This window comes from Apus apus, chromosome 10, assembly GCF_020740795.1.
Source record: "Apus apus isolate bApuApu2 chromosome 10, bApuApu2.pri.cur, whole genome shotgun sequence".
Classification (NCBI taxonomy): domain Eukaryota; kingdom Metazoa; phylum Chordata; class Aves; order Apodiformes; family Apodidae; genus Apus; species Apus apus.
Window position 1 is genome coordinate 9,732,339 of NC_067291.1, and position 22,531 is coordinate 9,754,869.

General features: G+C 37.5%; 1 long non-coding RNA gene across 1 annotated transcript in view; it reads left to right on the forward strand.

The window, feature by feature from the left end:
- Positions 1–871: 871 nt before the first annotated feature.
- Positions 872–22,531, forward strand: part of LOC127388492 (uncharacterized) — a 328,289-nt gene continuing 306,629 nt past the window's right edge. The window contains exons 1-2 of the long non-coding RNA XR_007890392.1: positions 872–1,060; positions 21,009–21,468. This is a non-coding gene — a long non-coding RNA (uncharacterized LOC127388492). The remainder of the gene's footprint in view (positions 1,061–21,008; positions 21,469–22,531) is intronic.

Consider the following 22,531-nt stretch of genomic DNA (forward strand, 5'->3'; position numbering starts at 1 on the left):
CAATTGCACATTTTTCTTAGTGAAATATCTTGTAAGACTTGTAACTTTCTCAGATATTTTTTTTTTGTCATTATTTATTTAAGAAGTGTCTGTGTGATTTGAGCTTAGTATGGGTAGTCTCTTTCTGCTGCTTCTGTTCTGAGATTGGAGATTTATAAGAGAAGTGTCTATGTTGCCTTACAAGTTTGAACAAGCTTGTGCAGGACAGGAAGACCCATCTTTTATCGTAGTGTATGAGCACACAGGCAAGTCCCTCGGAGATAATTTTCAGTTGGTTTGCTGTATGGGAAACACCCTTGGGCATATTCATTACCTGATATACCCAAGAGAAAATACAAGGTAGATTTCATTTTTTCACTGAGGGATAAACAACATCACCCTTTTGTGAAACTGAAAACATGCCCAGTTATCATGGAATAATTGATGAAACTTAGCTTTCTCTGCAGGGAAGTGTGCATGTGTCTATTCTCTCTCTGATAAACTTGCTTCAGAATTTAGTTCCATCAAGCAATTATGGAATAAATATGGGAAGGAAAAATTCCTCCTTAATCTCTATCAGATGTTATTTATAGAGCTAAAGGATATTGATTCTGGATTTATTTTTCAAATGCCATGGAGCATGAGGATGCATGCTTTCTATTTGGTTCTCACTAATAAACTTGTATTTCTCCTCATTATCTGCAGGTGTCTAACCTGTCTGTTTTCTGGCATGAATGTTTGAAAGAAGCACATGAAAAATTCACTTTCTGTGTTCATTCATGCTCAATTAAATGAATATTCTTGTGAAGTAAATACAAGAAAGAAGTAAATGTAACCAAGGCAAATGCATTTAAAATTTCAAAACTTCTTTTCTTTTTTCTTTTGCAGTTTTTGCTATCTCTTTTAGAAATCCCAAGAGAACATATGCCTTAGCAGAAAATGGATGAATGGGTACCCTCTAGAGGCAGAGTTCAGTTGGGGAAAAGTCCAAGATTTGGAGAACAGGTATCAGTGAACATTAACAATGCTGCTGTGTGGAGAAGAGAGTTGGGATTACTCAAGGCTTACATAAATGCATACAGTAAGTACAATCTGAAAGTTGAAGGGGCTTATTTGGGCAGAAAATCTTTGAATACTGTGTCTTTAAACAAAGTCATAACATCATTAAGGTTGGAAGGGACCTTAAAGATCATCAAGTTCCAACCCCCCTGCCATGAGCAGGGAACCCTACCGCTAGATGAGGTTGCACAAAACCTCGTCCAGCCTGGCCTTAAAAACCTTCGGAGATGGGGCATCAACAACCTCCCTGGGCAACCCATTCCAGTTCCTCACCACCCTTATAGTGAAGATTTTCTTCCTAATATCTAACCTAAATTCCCCTCTCTCAATTTAAAACCATTACCCCTTGTCCTATCACTATCTTCTCTGATGAAAAGCCCCTCCCCAGTTTTCCTGTAGGCCCCTTTCAAATACTGGAAGGTGCTACAAGGTCTCCCTGAAGCCTTCTCTTCTCTAGGCTGAACAGCCCCAATTCTCTCAGCCTGTCTTCATAGCAGAGGTGCTCCAGGCCTTTGATCATCTTGGTGGCCCTTCTCTGGACCCTCTCCAACAGGTCTCTATCTTTCTTGTGCTGAGGGCCCCAGAACTGTACACAGTATGCCAGGTGGGGTCTCACCAGAGCAGAGCAGAGGGGCAGAATCCCCTCCCTGGCCCTGCTGGCCACACTTCTTTTGATGCAGCCCAGGACACAATTGGCTCTCTGGGCTCCAGTGCACACTGGCGGCTCGTTTTGAGCTTCTCATCAACTACCACACCCACGTCCTTCTCCTCAGGATTACTCTACAGAATACTTATGTTCATAAGTATTGAATCTGAAACTCATAGTAAACTTGATCTGCATAAAATTCAGCCAGAGGATGATCTATTAAGTTCAAAGTAAGTTTAATGGACTTTTACCTTTATGCAGAAACCTTTGGCATTTTTGTTATATTTTAGGAGCTAAATGGAATTAATTCTTGTCAAGAAATTGAACAATGCGAATTCTGGTATACTTTGTTATTTGGCAGCACTGAAAAATGAGTGCAAAAATCTTATCTGAGTTAACCTAGGACAGGCATTACTGAGTGTATTAGGTGGCTTTTTTCTAGCTGAATAAAAAGAAATTAAACTTCAGGGGGGAAGTGTAACTGAAAGCCAACTCAGGGTAGTTCTATATAGAAATACAAATATGATTTTTTTTGTTTGTTTGGAGCAAGTAATATAGTTAAAACCAGAAGATTTTATTTAGAAAGGTTAGAAATCAGTGTTCACGTTGATTTGCAATTTCCCTCTTTTTGATTTTTTGGGCTGACATGCACTTTTTCATTCAAGTCACTGTCCAGTAAATGTGGGTTTTTATCCCCAAATTGGTTAAAGCCTGAAGTAGGCTGAACTTTACAGCTAAACTCATGAATCTTTATGACATGAGCTCAGCTTTCTGTAGATAAAGACATTTGGGGATTTTGTTGATTAGTATGTGTGGAGGTAGGTATTTTGCCAATAAAGTTGTACAAAAAATGTTGCTGCTTTTCTAGAGCTGTTATTCATACTGAACAGTACAGATCTGTGCCTTTCACTTTGAAAAGCAATGACCTGTAATCTTGTACTTAGTCAAGATATAAACCAACCTTGTGGTCTATGGTCCTTAAAACTTCCGTTTATTTTAAAACTCCACTGGGACAAACATCTTTCTGCCTCTTGAACAAAGTGAACTCAGTTTCTGTCCACTTTAACTGTTTGTCATTAGGGCTGTTGTGATATCATACCAGTGAGAACTCAGTAAGATGGGATAATATGCTGATGATAAAGTCTTGGAGGGTAGAAAGCACCAGATTTTTGATTTCTTGCAATATTCTACATCAGAACTGTCCTTTGAAGGTCAAAGGGAATATTTGTTTTCCTTTAGATGCTCATGTTGCTCATGTTGTATTTGTTTCCTACGGAGTATTTATTTACTTATTTATTTTGTAATATGTTTGCATGTGTTATGAAGTGATTATGCATTTAGGGCCTGATTCATGCTGAATTAAATCAGTAATTATTCTAAAGGTGTCATTGACACTCTGCCAGTGTTAAATTGGCATATGGGAAGAGTACCAAAAAAAACCCATTCAGTGGATGATCTGATGTTTTTGCAGTCATCTATGTTTGGAAAACCCTTTTTTGCCTCATGGTTAGCTATTATAATTAAAAGATAGAGATAACAATGCAGAATATATCTCCTGTGTGTTCTCTCCTGTGCAACTGCAGCACTTTTACTGGTTTAGATTTCTAGATAGTGTACAAATATCAGGAGATGTTCTTATAAGGCAGATTTAGCTTAAGATGTCCATTAGCATTTCCCAAAGCAGGTTGTCTCCTTTTTATTTGTGTGATAGGAGAGATATCAATCAACTGCCTAGTAGGTTAAATGGTTGCAGCTTAATTGTGTAATCTTCTGCTTTCCCTGGGCACTATGTGTTCTACTGCTGGGAGTCAAAGCTGTAGTATTTCTCTGCTCTTGACAGAGAAATCAGCATCCTGATTTCTGCCAGTCTTCCAGTTGATTTTTCTAAGCTCTGTACTAAAGAGCAGTAGACAATTATGGAATTCTTAAGAGATTCAGTTGCTGTATTCGTCTTGCTGCTCTAACTTCTTTAGCCTATGCAGGCTTGCCATTCACCTGTTTTGTGTTAGCTGCTCTGAGAAGGGAGAGAAACTTTCTACTGCTTGTCTGCACAGATGATCTATATGTAGATTTCTGAGGAAAAGTTAAATGTCAATATGTCAACTTCTCAGTTCCAGAGAAATTATCCCACATTACCTTGGCAGTGCTAATAGTTTGGAATGTTCATGATCTGTAATGGGCTGTTTGCCTTAAAGGGCTTTGACAGTTTTACTGAACTTAACATGTACTCAGCTAAGAGATGATCTTTCTTCACTACATCACTTGCCATTTGAATAGGTCACATTTTGCTGAGATGTTTGATGTGCTGACGGTGAAACTACTGTATAAATCTTGCTTTATGCATCCTATACACATTTCTCAAAAGATCCACTGTATTATTCTGAGAGCAAATACCTAATTATTTGCTGCCAAAAGACATATAAGAACACCTTTGTATTTCTGAAATTCTTTGATGATATCTGCTGCTGTAAGTTTACATCCAAAATGAATAATTATTTCATTCCATGGCCTTGTTGAACCGGAGTCTAGCTTTATGAGAAGACAAGAAGACAAACAAGTGAAAGCAGAGTGCCTGGGAGGGGGCTTCAGTGGCTTTTTTAAGGTTATGTTGTTGTGGCTGAGGAACTGAAGGTCTAATCGGTGCATTGGCTTATTTATGATATCCAGGTTGTTGATGCCATCAACATAATTTCAAGATGTGCAGGTACTTCTACACATCTCAAACACAGACCTTTTGAGAGGTTGCCTCTGGAACTGATTCATCTTACAATGTTATGTCTTACAATTGCATAGGGGAGGAAATAATATTTAGAATAAAAAGCACTGCTGGTGTGATCTATGGAGCTTGCTTATGCTTGACTAACCAGTATCATCGTGATAGTATTTGTAGGGCTGTAAGGAAGAAATGTTCTTGTAGGTCTGACGTTGCAGAATGGTTGGGGTTTTCTGCAGGATTTGGATGTCTCTTACAGCTGTCTTCAGATACCAGGTGTTGGTTATGACAGTGCAGGCCAGTACAATTAGATGATGAATCATCAGCATCATAATGTCTGTTATTTTAACACTTGTGCACCTCTACTAGGATAACTGTATAGAGTTCAAGGCCTAAGAAAGTTTGTGCAAAAAGAAAAAAGTAAAATGAAGAAAATGTATTTAAGAACAACTAATGTCAAGAAAAAAATCTCTAATGGTTGATATAAGGTTAATATGAGGCTGGCTCTTCACACAAGAAAGGTTAACAGACAAAGTAATGAAATATTCTACAACAGAGAGAAAACTGTTTACCTGAGTTGGTATTGGAATTCCATGCATAGCTCTTCAGCTGTGCCTTGGCTGTTCTCCATCTGGCAAAGCTACTAGTGAAAAATAGTTCTTTGGTTTTGAAATGCATATAAAGTCTGTATCCAAACTATGCAAACAGAGCAGCCCAGCATATCAGCCCCATTGTCTGAGTATCTGACAATGACCATATAAGTATCTTATGAATAGGATGCTAATTCTCTTCCAACTCTTATTTGGATCTTTGAAGGGGAGTTTTCTTGAATTGGGCCTTCAGCCATCGGTGCTCATGTTTGAAAAATGGCAACAGACTTTCTGTTTATCACTTGTAAGATGTGCCCATATGCCATGTGTTAGGCATCAGGTGGAAGCATCCTTACTTCTCTGTATCATAGGAAGAGATAATGTGAATTTCAACCTGCCTATATTCAGAAGCCACTGAGTACATTCATTTGGCCAGAGGACGTCCCATTAAGTGGCATAAGGGAAGTCTCTTGCAATCTCTAAAGACTTTTCTTGCTGTAATCCCTGCTGATCCTGGGAAACTGAGGTGGGGACTGAAACCAGATCTTTTTTTCTGGCCTTGTATAGTTCTGTGACGATGCCACCAGGGCTGCTGATGTGACAGGGAAAAATTCTGCCAAGTTTTTTAAAAAGTAACATTTTCTTTCATAAACCAGCTGGATTTAATGACAATTGTGAGATACTGTTGCAGAAAGTCAATGTAGCAGAATCTTACGTTTTCATGGGTGTAAGCTGAATAGCTTTGCTTACAGCTGCTTAGGAGAGAGCCAGAAATGTCTAAAGCTAGAAAAGAGTTGAGAAGTTTTTGCAGATAAGTAAAACACCTGACTTTCCCTTCCATTTTCTTCTGTTACACCCCTAGTGATCTATTTACTATACCAGCCGATCATCCCTGTGAGCTGATGGGTGAATTATTTATCCTTATGTCCATTCACATTTCTGTGCCTGTGTCAGCTTTGATACATACCTGGCCTTGTTAGTATCAGGTTATATGCTCAGTCTGCTTGGGACGTTTTGTTCTGTATCAGTCTAGTACTTCTGTAGTCATCAAGAGTATCTGTAACCCAGGTGAGAGGCCACTTAATTGTTCCTTGATAAATAATGAATAAGTAAAATATCAAGTGCTGGTATCTTGCTTTATCCTGTTGAACTATATAGGGAAAACTTAAAATGTAGCAAACATTAATTAATTGATTACTCTGTTGAGTTTATAATCCATTTCAGTTTCTGCAACTGTTCTGCATCTGAGTGAATGTAATAATTCAATTCTGAAAATGACTAGTGACATTCATGTGTTTCTTCTCATTTCTTCTGTGCTCCTGCTGTTACTCACCATTCTTTTGTAATAGAGTTGTCCCCCAGCTTGCTTTTTTTCATGTTTCAGATCACATAAATGTGGTAACATTCAACAGAGATAAACATTTGTTTATTTTTCAGTTTGCTGAATGTATCTACCAACATCTCAAGATGCATAAATTTCAGTAAGTGAAAAAGATAACAAAGAATATTGAGCATAGCAGGAACAGGGTTACAGCAACAGAGATCACAAAATCACTTGTACCATAGCTAATGGGATGATGGGATGTCCTGTGCTGACAAAAGGGCTGTTCTAAGTTCTGCATGAGTTATGCTACCACAAGCTATGCTGACTGTGAGGTGACAGCCTCTGAAAACTCTAGGGGCAAATGCTCAAAGTGCAAGGGCAAGCTAAAGTTACCTACTGCAGAGACTTGCAGCTGCTTTCATTGATTTCCAAGTGCACAAAGGAGAGATGACATCAGATGAGCTTTGTGCTAGAGACTTGATTAAATTGGATGCTGCAGCAGAGAGAAAGGATTACAATGATGTTAGAGCTTCTAAGAAAACATGTAGCACAAAAGGCATGGCTGTACCAGTGTTGGCTGAACCAACAGCCTTGCTGTGAGAAAAACCTTTCAAGGTAAAGGTCTGATGCACTTTGTTTACATCAAGCTTATGGTTGTTTAAAATCTGGTTTTGGTGCTGCATATGTTTGGTTAGAGCAATATGACTGACTTGTAATATTTCAAATTTTACACTGACTTAACTTCTTATACACAGTACACCAAGTGCACGTTCCTTTCTAGGTACCATAAATTAGCTACAGTATATGAATCTCAGCGTGTAATATGATAGCATTTTATTCATGTTGGAAGTAATTGTTGTATTATGTATTTCATGCCCACAGAGAAATAGCATGACTTGAGGCAACAGAAATTAACAGTATGAAGCATTATTGTTTGTGATGTTGTTGATGTTTTAATTGCTGAACATTAATCCATGTTCTTCAACTCCAGTGTTGATGGAATTATAATTAGTCCAGTGTGTTTTGCTGAAATGTAGAAAACCATCAGTCTGCCACTAATGATAGGGCACATGGGACTCCAAAACAGAGTATCAAGTCAGTATTTCTGTTCCACAGTGCATATTTTTAAAAAAATTTATATTTCTGGAGAAAATTGTAATTATCAGGAGAATAACTTAAACAAAAGAAAAGTTACTGAACTTGAAAAAAAAAAAGAAACCTAGAAGAAAAACTTGCATCATTTATTTTCATTTAAATTTTAGTTACATAATCATGTAATTGCTGTATCACACAAGGTACAGTGGAAAAAATCTGTGGACACAAGTTTCTGGAAATGTAAATAATAACATTATAGTCATACAGTGTGGCCTTCACTCTTGTTATATATATTTTTGCCTAGCCACTTTGAAGTATGTAAACTCCATTTAATGTGTTAATTTTTTTACTCAGGCAAAGATCACTTTCTTCATAAATTGAAACTCAGGATAATGTGTGTGCACATGTGCATTTGTGAAGTTTAAAAACTGTGTATGCATTTCAGGATTACTTATGTTGTAGATCCAAATCTATGTTTGCTCTTGGACAAACTGCACTTTAAGAATAAATTTTGTTCCTTTCTCAGCCTTTTATCTCAGAAAAAAAAAAAAAACAACAAAAAAACCTGATAATGCCAGTCAAAAAACCCTCCAAGACAGCACCATATCACATTCTCATACATCAATGCAAAAGGAGTTGAAGAATTGCAAATTAGTTGTATGCTTGTACAGCTTGTTCAATATGGCAGATGTTCACTAGAGTAAACATCTGAGGGTTATAAAGCAGCATTTATGATTTTGTGTTGAATGCAGTGGCAGGACTTTGCCTGTGTGAGAAAGATGCTCCAGCAAACCAAGGCATGACTGTAAATTTCCAAAACTATAGTTGATGTAATTCCAAGTGGATCCATGGAAGATCTTTTGTTTAATTTTCTCCCAGTCTAGCTGAAACTTGAAACAAGTATTAGTTAAAGAAGAGGAAGAGTGCTTCCAAAGTGACTACTGACAAGTGTCATACCAGGGGTTTTGTACACTAAAACTACATTGACTTTGAATGTCTTTAGGTCACACTGATACAATCCACTTTTAAAGCATTTATTATCTGATCTGGCTCTAGATGAAGTTGGTGAGCTACTGCCACTTACTATAAGAAAGAAGACTGAATCATTCATTTAAGGAGCAAGGGCCAGTTCTCATTTGGTGTAAAGCAGTGTTCAAATAATTTAACCTCCCTTAGACTCCATCCCATTCTGTTTAAGGAATAAACTTATTTCCTAGTTAATACTGATTCTGTAAAATTACATTAACCTACTTTCTCCACTAAAAACCAAACCAAAACAAAACATAAATTTGTATTCAGGTTTAGCACAGAGACAAAGAACTGTTTATTCAGATATTATTTGTTATAATTCTAAAACCAGATGTTGTTTCTATGCTGATCTCTATAATCAATGATGATGTTCCTATTGCTAGCAGACAGATGAATGTCAAGCTCTTAATGATTGAGTTTTCAACAAGGCTCCATTTCAGCACAGTTTCAGATGCAGAGGTACAGGGAAATTATGGAAGTTTCATTAGTAAAAGTACATATGTCATTATAGCTTTAGTGCTGGACAAAAATATATCTTGAATGTCACTTCACTTTGACTATCAGTCTAACTGTGCTAACATTAATGTGTGATGAATAACCTGCATGTGTATGAGATTAAGAAATAGATTATTTAAATTCTGGAACCTACTTTTATGCCATAGTTTAACTGCCAAGCTTTAAGATGTCTTAGATTCTGATTAGCACCTGATTCTAAATAAGTTTTTGGTAACATATTCTAAAAGAAGGCACCTCCTTGGCTAGTGGAATATACCAAACTTTTAAGCCTGAACTGAGAGACAGGCTTATAATGAATGTATCAAAAAAGAGACTGGATAGTACATAAAAATAATAATATATCATGGTGATTTAAAACACTCCCAGAATATAGTAAATTTTAGAAATAACACTTAGCTTGACTTTTCTCTGTTGACAAAGAAAGGGTTTTATAGTTGAAGTAAGATGTGATGAATGAATCCAGTGAATACTTCACAAATCCCTCAAAAGAAAGAAAGAGAAATCCTGCAATTTCAGAACCAGATGTGTGATGAATTTGTGCAATACTGTCCACCCAGAGCAACTTCTGAAAGTGATTTTGCTACAGACAAATGACTGTACATGGGAATTTGTTCAGAGAAATTCTGATACATTCTGGTTTGAAGTGTCAAGAGTGGGGAGTAAATAACATTGGCTACTGTGTAACATAGGAGTCAATAAAAGTTGCCCACTGTTGGTGTTAATCCTTCCTAACTGCAAAACAGATTGAGACTGGGTGGCTCTTAGGAAGAAAATTGATGTTGGAACAGAGCTTGACAGCTGTATGACTTTTGCTGGTATTGTTAAGACAACACCCATTTCGTTGATTCATTTAGTATTATCATGCTGATTACAGATCCTGCAGAACATCTGCATGACATAGTCAGTCTTTCCTTCATTGTGGAGTACATTTGTTGTGTTCATGTGAGGTTACCCAGCTCCCTGAGTGCTGAGCAGTGGCATTTCTTGGCCGAATGTGCCGTTGCTTTTAACAAGATACTCTTCAAAGCATTGTGCCATGTTGCACCAAACTGCAGACTAAATCATTATAAATCCTTTCACTTTCATTTATTTGCTTTTCATTCTTTACACCTTATCTTGCAAGCACTAAAGGCAACCAGCTTTTTGGCTTCCATGCCTGTCTGAAGGTGTAAGTACAACAATGCTCGTGCCAAAAGACTGAAGAATCAGAATGAGAAACTCCCTGAATGGAGAAAGAGTGGGAGGGAAGCAGGAACATGAGCAAAGAAGAAGATTAAAGAAGAGCACTGAGGAGAAAAACTATTTCTTAATTATGCTACGAACTTCCTCTTGCAATTCTTGGATCTCACCCCAATTAAAGTAATTGGCATGTAGCAGTGTGATACAGATACAATTCAGACACATTCTCTTCTAGACAAAGAGGGTTTACATCTGCATTTTCTAGCTCACTTGCAAAAGAGCTGAGTTTTTTTCTCTTTCATTGTATGCAAAAGGAAGAGTGAGATTACATGGCTGTTAAGAAAGAGGAGGCATGTGAATGCAAATATCAGTGTTCTTCTTTGGGTTAAACTGCCTGAGCACTTATGTTCACCTTGCATTCAGAAGGCGTTTGGGCTCCTGCAGGGATGTCCCTATGATAAATCCTCAGAATATTTTAGAGACTGATTCGTTGTTTGGAGGAGATTTTGCCTAGTCTGGAAGCAGACAGAAGCTATAGCCATAGAGGGCTAATCTGAGTCCTTTTAAAATGGCTGAAGTGACATTGAATGAAAATCTGACCTCTTACTCTACTCTGTGTCTTTCTGCTCAATGAGTTGTCATAAGTTTTGAGGTTTAAAAGATGAAAGCATAGTAAAGAATAATGAGAGAAAGAGAGAATTTACCTTCCATTGGCAGAGAAAAAGGAACGTGCTAATCAAAGAGACCCTGAAGGCAAGGTTCTTGCTAGCTGCTTCCCTACAGGTCACAGCTTTGTAAGTTCTCATGATGATCTCGGGCATCTATAGGTGTTAGCAAAGTCATACTATTTAAAAGACTCTTATTATATGCAAAGTGAGTGTATAACATTTTGTAGTGTGGGCTTGTTAGGTTTTTGGGTTTTTGTTTTGTTGTTTTTTAAATATACTGTTTTTATGGCACTTGGAGTTTTGAGTGTAAGGAGGAAGCTGTGAGATGAATGGTGTGCTCTGTGCTTAGAGCTGCATTTCCTCTCACCCTTTTGCATGTGTGACAGGTCTGGTATTTTATGGGGGAAAAGTTATAATTTTTTTTTAAAGTTAGGAAATTAAGTCAAATGAATGCTGTTGAAAGGCAGTCTCATGCTGTTGTCATTAATGGCTTCCCCTGAGAAACTGGCAAATTGATAAATTAAGCTTTCCCTTTGTGACAGCCTTTCACACTCTTGAGATGTAGTCCTACTTTAGTTTTCAGTGGCGTTAAATCAATCTACTACAGAAATGCTTTGCCTTGCTAGCTAGGTACAGAGTAGATCTAGAGACTCGGTGCATAATTTCACTATGTTTAGTTCTAAGTCAATCTTATGGCAATCACAAGAGGCTTAAATTTTGTATTTATGTTGAAATGCATCCCTAATTGAGATGTCTATACTGCTTCCAGCCTCTCTTCTTGAAAACCAATTAATACATATCACACTGGAACACACAGTCTTTTTATTAAGACTCAATTAAGGAAGATATAATGAGGCCAAACTGGGTGAAGCTTTTAGTGTGTATTATATATAGTAGAATCTTGAAAGACAGAGTTTCACTTTGAACCTGCTTTCATCTAGTAATAGTAATAAAAAATCCCATATGGTGTCTGTAATAACAAGCGGCTAGCAAAAAAACCCAAACCCAACAAAATAACAAAACCAAATCCTAAGCAAACTAAAACACCCCTCAATGAGCAAGAGTTGGGTTTTAGTTATTATCGCCTGTGAATGTGGGAAATTGATATTTTTTTTCCAAACTTTTTAATAAGGTCTGATAGCTTATTTCATTCACTCCTACTGGACACTACTAAATCATTACCATTTGCCTGTGTCTCTTTTTTTGTTTTTCTCTTCTCCAACTGGAAATAATTTCTGTGACAGTTGTTTAGCCAAATTATATGTGTATAAATACTATGAGCTAGTGTAGTTTCTCAGCATTGCATGTGCTATGTTGCTTTAGTTTCTCAGGATCCCACATGCTAATTTTCTTTAAAGCTGCAGAGTGGTAACTTGAAAGACCTTTTGATATTGTGTATTCTACAGAACCAAGATGCTGATGGGAAATATTTAGTATGTGAGGGTGGCAGTAACAGCTGGTACTGACTGGTCTTAGTTGTCTGCTGGCCAGACTGATGGAAAACATGGTAAATTTGCCTAAGCATTTGTCAAAAATCTGAATTTAGGCTACAGTTCTTAAGAAAGTTCATTGTAGTGTAGTTGATTGTGATGACATTAATGTTTTTAGGCAGAACGTGGCTGAGTTAAAAACAGGTTTATATATTATAGTCTGGTTTACAGTATACGTATAATCAATGCAGGCTATAATTAAGTAGAATAAGAAAGATAATGAAAACCTTAAAAAAAGAAGATAAGGTGGAAGGAAAGTTGCATAGGTCATCCTTACAATAAAAGAATCTTAAATTATGTAATAGTTGTGGACTGCATGAATCTGCCAGTGTCTTTCGTGCTAGATGAAGGGCTCAATTGTTCAGCTCTTAACTACTGTTCTGTCATATTCATAAAGGAAACTAACTTTTTTTGTGTCACTTTAAAAAAATAAACAGGATTCTCCTTAGGAATTGAGATGACTTCTTGTTCCCTGTTACTGTTGCTAAGTATTATTATTCTCAAAACACAAAATCTGAAGCGATTGACAGAATGTCTTCATATTTATCATAGAATCATAGAATGCCAGGTTGGAAGAGACCTCAAGGATCATCTGGTCCAACCCCTCTAGGTACTACTATAGTTTATGTGAGATGGCTCAGTGCCCTGTCAAGCTGTGAATTAAAACTGTCTAATGTGGAGGAATCCCCCACTTCCCTTGGGAGACTATTCCAATGTTGGACTGTCCTCATGGTGAAAAATTTACTTCTTGTGTCCAATTGGAATCTCCCCAGGAGCAATTTTTGCCCATTACCCCTTGTCTTTTCCATGTGACTCCTTGTAAATAGGGAGTCTCCATCTTCCTGGTAGCCACCCTTTAAGTACTGGAACATGGTTATAGGACCTCCCCTAAGCCTTTTCTCAAGGCTGAACAAACCCAGTTTTCTCAGCCTCTTCTCATATGGCAGGTCCTCCAGCCCTCTGATCATCCTTGTGGCCCTTCTCTGCATCCTCTCCAGCCTGTCCCATCCTTTTTGTGGGGCAAGGACTGAATACAGAACTGAATGCAAATCTCCAGTTGTGGTCTGACAAGTGCTGAGTAGAGGAGGATGATGAGTTCTTTATCTCTGCTGCTGATGTCCTTGTAAAACCAGCAGCCCATAACCAGAAATTTGAATGTTGAGATTAATGCATTTATTTTACTATGTATGTGGCTCATAGGTTCTGTCTTGGCACAAGTTGAACAGTCCAGCCCTCATTACTAATATATCGCTTTAGTCTTATATTGAAATGGAAGTTGTTTGCCAGTTCAGAACCTCACAGTCTGAATCCAGAGTGTTTTGTTGCTGGATCTGAGGTTTTGGAGGTCTCAAAAATATTTATTAAAATTTATTTAAAAATAATAGATTCTTAGAGGCCTTGGTAGCAATTTTCATTGTAGTTGGTAATGACATTTCTCACTGCAAGAAGATTTCTTTTCCAGAGGTTTTTCACTTGTACATACAGAAGACTTTTTTCCATTTAAAATATACCAAGGTTTCTGTGTGAGTTTGGCAGATCCTCATGATTTCTCCTTATGGAGAAACAATGAAGTGATCTCTAACACCAGTCACTTGTTCTTCAGCCATTACTTCCTCTCTAAAATCGGATCTTTTTGAAGACATGAAGTTAAAGATTAGCCCAAGCACAGAAGAAAGAAGCAATATTGTCAGAAGTGGACTAGTCCTCCAAGGCACCTAGGTGCCAGAATATTTGCAAGAGTGCTTATGGATAGTTTTTGGTTTACTATTCTTAGTATACAGGATACAACAATAATTATGTTTGATTGTAAATCTTTGATAATTAAAGGCAAATTTTAGGTGCAAAAATCCTTCTGTTGGAAATTAGTGGGGTCGCTGCTTTAAAAGTAAATTTATGTAAGAAAAAGTAAAATCACATAGATTGGAAATGTTATTTTGAGAACACTTAGGGCAGATGGACATGGCTAATGGGGATCACTGGACCAAAACTGGAATGAGTTTAAAATAATTTTCAAGTATATAATTTAGCACAATTTAATTGGAGGATACTATTAAAAGGAATAAAAAGGAATAAATATGTAAATAAATAGTGGGAAGTTTATAAAAGTTTCGTAAAGCTTTGGGTCATTTTTAGACAGGTGAACCCAGGCTGTTTTACTTTTGAAATGGTTATTCCAAATATCATTATGGAAGAGGCACACTTTCCAAGACAACGTGTGTGGCTGCAAAGAAAGAAGAAATCAGGATTTTGAAGTTTATCATTAAATAAACTTTCAGTTCTCAAGTGTAACTCCATTTCTTTGTTGGATTTAGCTAGACTATAGTTCCAAAAAGAGGTTGCTGGGCCTTCATCCAGGAAGGCACTTAAACACAATGTGACTTTAAATAAATGAATAATTGGATTAAAAACGTAAGTGTTTTGTTGGACTGGGGATTGCTTTTTGGCACCAATATCCACTTTTCTTTAAATGAAGTTAATAAATTAGAAGCCTTAGTTCACGTCTTTGTTCAGAGAACAATAACACATGTAGGGCTGATGTAGCTTAGGAAGGCTGAACAGGACCTTTTTTGTGTGGAAGAAAACGGTATTGTACATTACGTCTGTTAACTGGGGCTTGGTCTGAAGATCCTTATGGTTCTCTCAGCTTGGCCTAGCCCCAAATGTCATCCCATAAAGAAGAGTATAGTAGTTTAGGGTTCTTATTTTCAAATTCTGTACAGCAGTTACTCCTTATCCTTTGAGACTTCCTGTAGACTGTGGATGGCAATCAGTTCTTTTAAGTGCTCCTGGCTGCAGGTGTCGATAGTTTGATAACTGGGGCTAAGAAGTAATTTTGAGGCAGTGAGTGGCTCTCTACAGTTGTAAAAGTAATAGCTAAATGATCTGTTTGGTACAAGAGAGTGCCATCCTTCCTCAGCCATGGTTGATTATTTGGGGGCACTGTGGTGGAGAGTTACTCCAGCTCATATACAGAAGAGCTTCATGGAGATGAGAAGCCATCTCCTCTGTTACAAGAAAAGTCATGGAGCCTTCCCTCTATTCCTCACCATTATATTGATATAGAAGGTTTCTTTCATCCCCTGAGCTCCACCCAGCTTCCACCCTGATCATCATTCCCATAATGTCTCCTTTGGTGATTGTAGGAAGCATGATGTAGCTGCTATAGTTATGAAGATCTGCTTGGCTTCCTTTTCTGAAATTCCCTCTTTACCTTCCTTTAAATGGATTTAGTTAATTGCCTAAATAGCCCATGTGAATCAGATTAGAGAATTTGAGAATCTTTCCATATGGCAGAATGTCTGGGTTTGTTTTCCTGTAAGATTGGACAGTTTTTCTCTAAATCCTTTCCTGCAAAAAATGTATTTAAGGAAATCCTGGACCACCTTAGGAGTCTTATTTTCAATAAACCAACTAAATACAGGAAATCAAACTTAGTTTAAATTATTGTTTTTCTTCACTTTCTTTCCTTTTAAGGTAAAGTGTTAGGGTTCACCAGCTGCAGTGTACATTACTGAAGGAGAGAGAAGTTTTTTATATCTCTTTCTATTTTGGGAAATAGAAATAAGATAGAATTGAAAAAGCAATATAGGGCAAGTGAAGAGCATTTTGCATTGGCAGGAGATTAGAATGCTTTGTGTGTGACTTAATATGTCTTTGCTAGTTTTACCATTTACTGGGTCTGAAGGCAGAGAATCAAAAAACAGCAGTGTCCTCAAGTTTTGTTACAGAAAACTAATTTAATGACTATATCTGTTTCCTGTGATTATTCCCTTTTTTCCGATAGAAGAGCACCTCTTGACAGAAGCTACTCATGGCTGTCTCAAGGGTGAGCAGGAAATGGAGTGAAGACAGTGTTTGGTCTCAGACACCAAGATGTCAATTAAAAGGCAGGAACCCTTGTGGGAAATGAATCCCAGAGGAAACCTGGAAATGCTGTAATAGCCAATCTCTGTTGCAGATTTCCTGATGGGAATCTTTTCTGTTTAGATAGGAAAGATGGTTTGATTAAATGGCTGAATAATGATTGTAAAGAAGTTTCCCATGAGAAAGTCACATGTACATCTTAAAAATTAAACACATCATTAAAAGGTCATGGCTGAAGCAAGGCTAAGAGTTCAGTGACCCACTTTCACACCTGAATATGTAGGAAGCAAAATGTTTGAGGCATCTGAAGATTTATTCCTGATTTTTCAATTCAGTGGACAGATTTGCAGGCAACTAAATTATCTTCTTTCTCAAGCTTGTTTTTTAAAAAAATGTGCATAGCATCATAACTGGAAAATATTCCATGCCAATTACTACATTTATTTTTTATACATCTGGAAGTGTTTGCAAAGTGTTCTCTTAAACAGACAAATGGGAAGACAACAAAATCATTGGATCAGTGCACTGTTGGCCTGATTGGGGGACTTACACAGACAATAATTACAAACTACAAAGAATGGGAGGTAGAGGGCATTGGAATTTATTTAGGGAATTTGATAAGTAGTGTAAAATTGTGGCTATAACCCTCCATATTTCAATCAGCAACTCAGTCTTGCTGGACCAGCTGGATACTTACCTGCTTCATCTAGATTTTTTCAAGCAGATTATACACATCTGCTTAAGTTGAAAGTTGGACCATATTGATTTTGACTGGATGCAAGGAAAAGCATTTTCTCTTTGAGGACAGTTACACTTTGGAAGAAGTTGCCTGGAAGGTTGTGTAGGCCCAGATTCTGTACATTCCTAAGGGTTTTCAAAACTTGACTGGAATAAAGCCTGATCAACCTGGTCTGAGCTCATAGTTGACTCTTCTTGCAGCAGGATATTGAACTATGGCCCTTCTGATGAGGTCCTTTCCAGCCTGATTAAACCTGGGATCCTTATGTTTTGTCTATGCTCAGAGTAAATAAGATTCTTGTCCATGGGGTTCTTTTCATGAAAAAATTTAAGGTCGAAGGAGGAACTCTAATATATTAAGTCTGTATGTAGAGAGTTTAATGCTTTTTCTTGAAGTGTTGTGTTCTGCCATGCTGTTGGATCTGTTGAAATGTAGCCTGTAAAATAATCGCTGAAACTGCTCTCGCACTAAGGCAGAGAACTGAAGTTAGGTGCTGGTACTTACTCAGAGGCAGGAAAAATTTGCACTGAAGAGATTACTGGAGCTAAGTTAATTATCTTTGGGTAGTGAGATCTTAAAAGACTCACAGAGGACTCTGCTTGGTAAGCTAAATTTCCCTGCTATTCCTTGCTTCCATTTGAACACAGCCAGAATCCCTGATTTTGTGTGGGAAAAGTGACTTGAAGGAAAAGAAATTATTTTTAAAAATAGGTCTAAAAAACCATCTTTGGACAAGTTTGATATTTGTGAAAAACTGACTTTATTTATTTTTTGGCTGGTTGTGGGGGAGGAGTGGAGGACTTTTCAACAACAAGTTGCCGTTTAGATTCTGGACACTAGACAAGCTGTTCAGTCCCACTTCTGCACATCAAACTGGGTGTTAGAAGGGGGCAGTCAATGTCACAAGCCACTCTGGGCTCTTATGTAGAAGAAATTACAATGGAAAATATTTTTCTTTTTACCCCCTACTTCTCTTCCTTTCATGCTGACTGCTGAGAGGTTTTTAAAAGCCTATTGCCATCATGAGCACATGGTTGGGTTTTACCCTTTATCAGGCACAGAGGAGGCAGGCCAGCCTTTTGAAATTTCTCAGCAGTCAGCAAGAATAAAGTGGGCATCCTAGTGGCAGGAGTAATTTTCAGCTTCCTGACAACAATTGGCAGAATGCTGGGAAAAGCTATTAAAAATGAGGTTCGATCACCAAAGTCTATTCTGGCCTATACTTAATGAGATGTGTCAGCTAGAATTTACAATAAGTGGCTAATTTTTAATAATAAGCCTGTCTAAGACACTCTGTGACTTCAGCAGATCTGTACAATACAACCCCCTCTGCTTGCTAGGTTTTTCTGTATTGGGTATCACAGGTCAACTTACCACTGTAGTGAAGGAACAGGATGTCATGGGAACAAAGGTATTGTTAACTTTATAAAAGTGCCTTTGTTATATATTATTGAACACAGTATATGGTTAAATTATGTCATATTTCATCTCCTTTCCTAATTGTGCTCAGGAGCAAGACAACAGGTCTAAGAAGAAAGATGCTTGTGTTTAAGGCACTGTGCAGATTGCCTGCAAAAGTTTTTTTTTGTTGCTCTGGACAAGTTCTTACATCTCTTTATGCTTCAGTTTTAAACCAGTAGAAGGGAAAGATACTTCTTTCCCTAGCAGAAGTGGAGAGTATATGCACCCTGAAGTGACTGAAGGAGAGGTGTAAGATCCTATCAAATGGGTTTATAGCAGAATGATTTATGAAAAAAATTAAATCTTACTTTCTTAATCTTTTGAATACTAAGGTGTTGAAGACAGCATGTCTATTAAATTAAACTATGATCTAACTCCAGAAGAACATTTTTTGCCAACACATTTGTAGCTTGCTTTAAATCTTCACTTCAAAACAGGACTCTGGCCCTCTAGGTGCATGATGCCACTGCTCAATGTTCTGTCATCCCAAAGTAATGTAATGTATGGGTGTAGAGGCAGCCAGGACTACTGTACTAAGGCTGACTCCTGAAGTTGTAGTTCACTTTCTAAACTCCTTTTGTTTTGTTTTGTTTTGTTTTGTTTTAAGTTTTAAAAGCCTTTTAGGATTCTTTGTATGCTTGCTGTGTGAGAAAGACCCTGGCTGACTTCCCATTATAAATATCTTCTTGGGAATCTAATGAACCTCTTAACTCCAAGAGTAGCCAAATGAAACTATTCTAGCAAAGATAATGGTCGTCCTAAAGAGTTAGATTTTTGTAATCTAGTGACTTCTAATGCAGGTAATGCTGATAGGCAGATGTTCTACAGGGATCCCAGTAGTTTCAGATCCTAAGAACTAGATTTAGTTTTCAGAAGATGTTTTGTTGTGATAGATGAGGTTATTCACTGGTTCAGCAGTCAGTACAGCATCACATCACATGGAGCAGAACTTGGCAAATGTTTTTGAAATTCATTTAAATTATGTTGCTAGAACAAAGGTTATAATGTCAGTGTTTTAGTAAATTATTATTTCTGTGATTAATTTTTTTTTAAGTTTATTTCTTGGCAACTAGTGTTGCAGCATGCCCCTGCATTGATGAATAAGCTCAGATTTTTTTAAACTAATTGGAAAAATATTCTAATGATGCATATGAAGGACATATCCAAAGTGTCATTGTGGCATAGGGATGAGTCATGAATCATTAATATTAGATGATAACAGTCTTTGGAGTTTTCCGTGTCATTTTTTGTCTTGAAGGAGGCAATAACATGTACTATTCATATAGGAAAAATATTAAATAGGGAGTTTAGATGAGCTTTCTTTTTAATTAGGATTATTTTAGTGTGGAGGATAATGTAAATGTCATCTACTTAAAGGTAAAGACAGTGATTCTCCTTGATAGAGATTTGAAAATGTGTAATGTTTGTGTTGCTATCCAATCATGTGAAATTGGGGCATACTTATATTCTAAACTGCTGTGAAGTCGTGGAGGATATCTGGCTAATTCACAAGTCAAGCATTATTATAATGGTCTGCCTTCAACAAATTTCACAGAACTAATTTAGCCTTCAAAGGCATGATTGGTTAAAGCTAGGTCAGCTCACATCCTCCTTGTGCAATGGCATGTCTTTAGTTAATTATGTTGCATCTAAATGTGTGTTCTGAGTTGTCATGCTGACTAAACTAAGTCTAGAAATACTATAAAAGAAAAAATGTAATTGATGAAGATGAACGCACAGACTGCCAACATGGCTTATTTAATAACAGCTTCTTCGCATGTATTAGTGAGGAGTTTTAGCTCAGAGCCCATTGTCCAGTGCTGCAGCAGATCTGTTCTACAAGAAAAATTTTACAAATTGTTAACAAAGAAAATAATGTTTCTCAGGCTAAGCTCTACTGACACATATATGAAACCATTAGAATATATCAATTCAGCTTGAGTTTGACTTCTAACAATAAGAAGTGTCTGTAGAATTACAGCTTCATTATTTTGCCACATTAAATAGGTTATAGTGGGAATCACAGAGCTTTTTGTTAGTAATTAATAGAGTACATAGTACTATAACAATGCCACATCATTTAAATGACACAGTTGAGCACCCTAGAAGTAGAAGGCAATGTAATAAATTAAATCTAGGTGATGTAAGGAAGAACATTGTGAAGTAATGATACTACACAGGTGGATATATAATATATATAAAGACTTGTACTCTAGACAAATCTTGTGACACGATTGGTTTGTTCTTTGTATGAATCCTGTTCATGCTCATACTCGTCTGAAGGTGTGCAAATCACCAGCAATGCAACAGTATCTGCTCAAGAGCACCATATTAACTGATATCTCTACTGCTGCTTTTTCTTTGGGAAATACACTTGCAACAATCATTAAGTGTCTGTTTCAATTTGTGCGTTATATCCTTTCATCCCAGTAAACTCACCATGGGCCTGTAAGCCCTGCACAACTTCTGGGTGTGAAACCATGCAACCCCATTGCAGCATAGCTGCACATTGTAGGACATGACTCCAGAACTCCTGCATAGCTAATCCTGTAATTCCACTTTCTATGGTTACCATTCTGTCACTGTAGCTGTATCCTACCTACTTCATTGCCAGCAGCGGCTTTGCTAAGGATTGTTTTCCATCTTTGCTTTTCAGTTCTGCAATATCATCCCAGTGTCAGCTAGAGGAGCACAGCTTCATCCTGGAGAAGTACCTGGAACAAGCACTGCAATGCATATGATTCAGCAGCTGCAGTTTTCTCACCTGCAGATACACTGGACCATCTTTCATTGATAACATGAATGTGATTCAGAGATCTGGGAATTCTCCAGCTGCGTTTGCTGCTGTGAAGAGCTAGACATTTCTTGTCAGGGCTTGCCCCAAACACAGAGCTGCCTGTCTGCCACAACCCTGTTTACAATGAAGGTGATGCAAAGAAATGGTGGTGACTGGGGTGATGACCCTTATGAAAACTGGAGCATTGGACAACTCTACATAGGATGCTGTTCCTCTGACTATTTAAAAATTCAAAAGATCTATTCAAAAGATGTGTTTAGCAGTGAGTCCAGGGTTGCCCTCACAACAGAAGACTTCAAGAAGCTGGAGCATCAGTTCAGTAAGTATTGCTTTAAATTTCTATGGGCTTATGGGATATTTCTATGTAAAGAACTATTCTGGTGAATTACTTGAATGCAAGGAGAAATTCTGGCTTATCAGGGAAAAATTAGCTCTGATGTAAAACAGAAGCCATGTGAGGTGTTAGTTCAGAGGCTGCTTCTAGATAAGCCCCTTCTCTGGGCTTGTCTAGATGGCCACCAGCTATGGGGACTTATGGCAAAGAACAGCATATTTGGAAGGACTGTATTTGTCTTTCTGATTATATTGAATGGCCAAATGTCCTTCAGGGGCTAATGCTTTCTAAAAATTTATTTCTTGTCGCCTACTTGTAGTATCTATGGATCAAAGTAGAAGATTCTGAAAAACAATGCTAATTAGGCTAATTGTAACAAATTATTAATAGTATTAATTGATATGTATTAACCTAGCAGTGTTTGTTGAAGCCTATAGCTGAATAAGAGCCATTAATGTGCAAAGTTTCTAGGTGTTAGCTAGTGTGATTCAGTAGAAGCTGTACTAAGAGCAAGGGGATTGTTCTTGCTGGTGTTCTTGGTAAACAGCACCTTCATGAACTGCTGGAAGATGTACAACCTTGGTGGATCGATCACTGTCAAAAAATACCAAGTGCTCCTGAAGAACTTTATCTTTCTAAGGTGTTTTCCTTCCTCTGCTTCCCACACCTCTGTGGGAAGGTATCTAGGACACCAAAAGGCTAATTGATGTTTTTTGCAACTAACATGTGTATAAAAAATCCAGGAAGAAAATTAAATCCCCAGATCTACATTAATTCAGATACTGACACCACAGTAAATGACATTCCTGGAACATCATAGATCATCTGCTTTAGTAAGGGACAGCATGGACTTCTCTATGTCTGCTGGTATTTCTTCTGTCTGAATCATTAGCTTGAGCCAATGATTGAATGAGTGAGAAAATAAAATCTCGGATAGTTTAGAGCAAGAACCTGCTTTCTGTTGTAGCAAGAGCTGTGTTAACAAGCTACAGATGCTGAGTTAATGAGGGTATTTATTAAGCAGATGGGTGGTAGGAGTGGTTCTGCC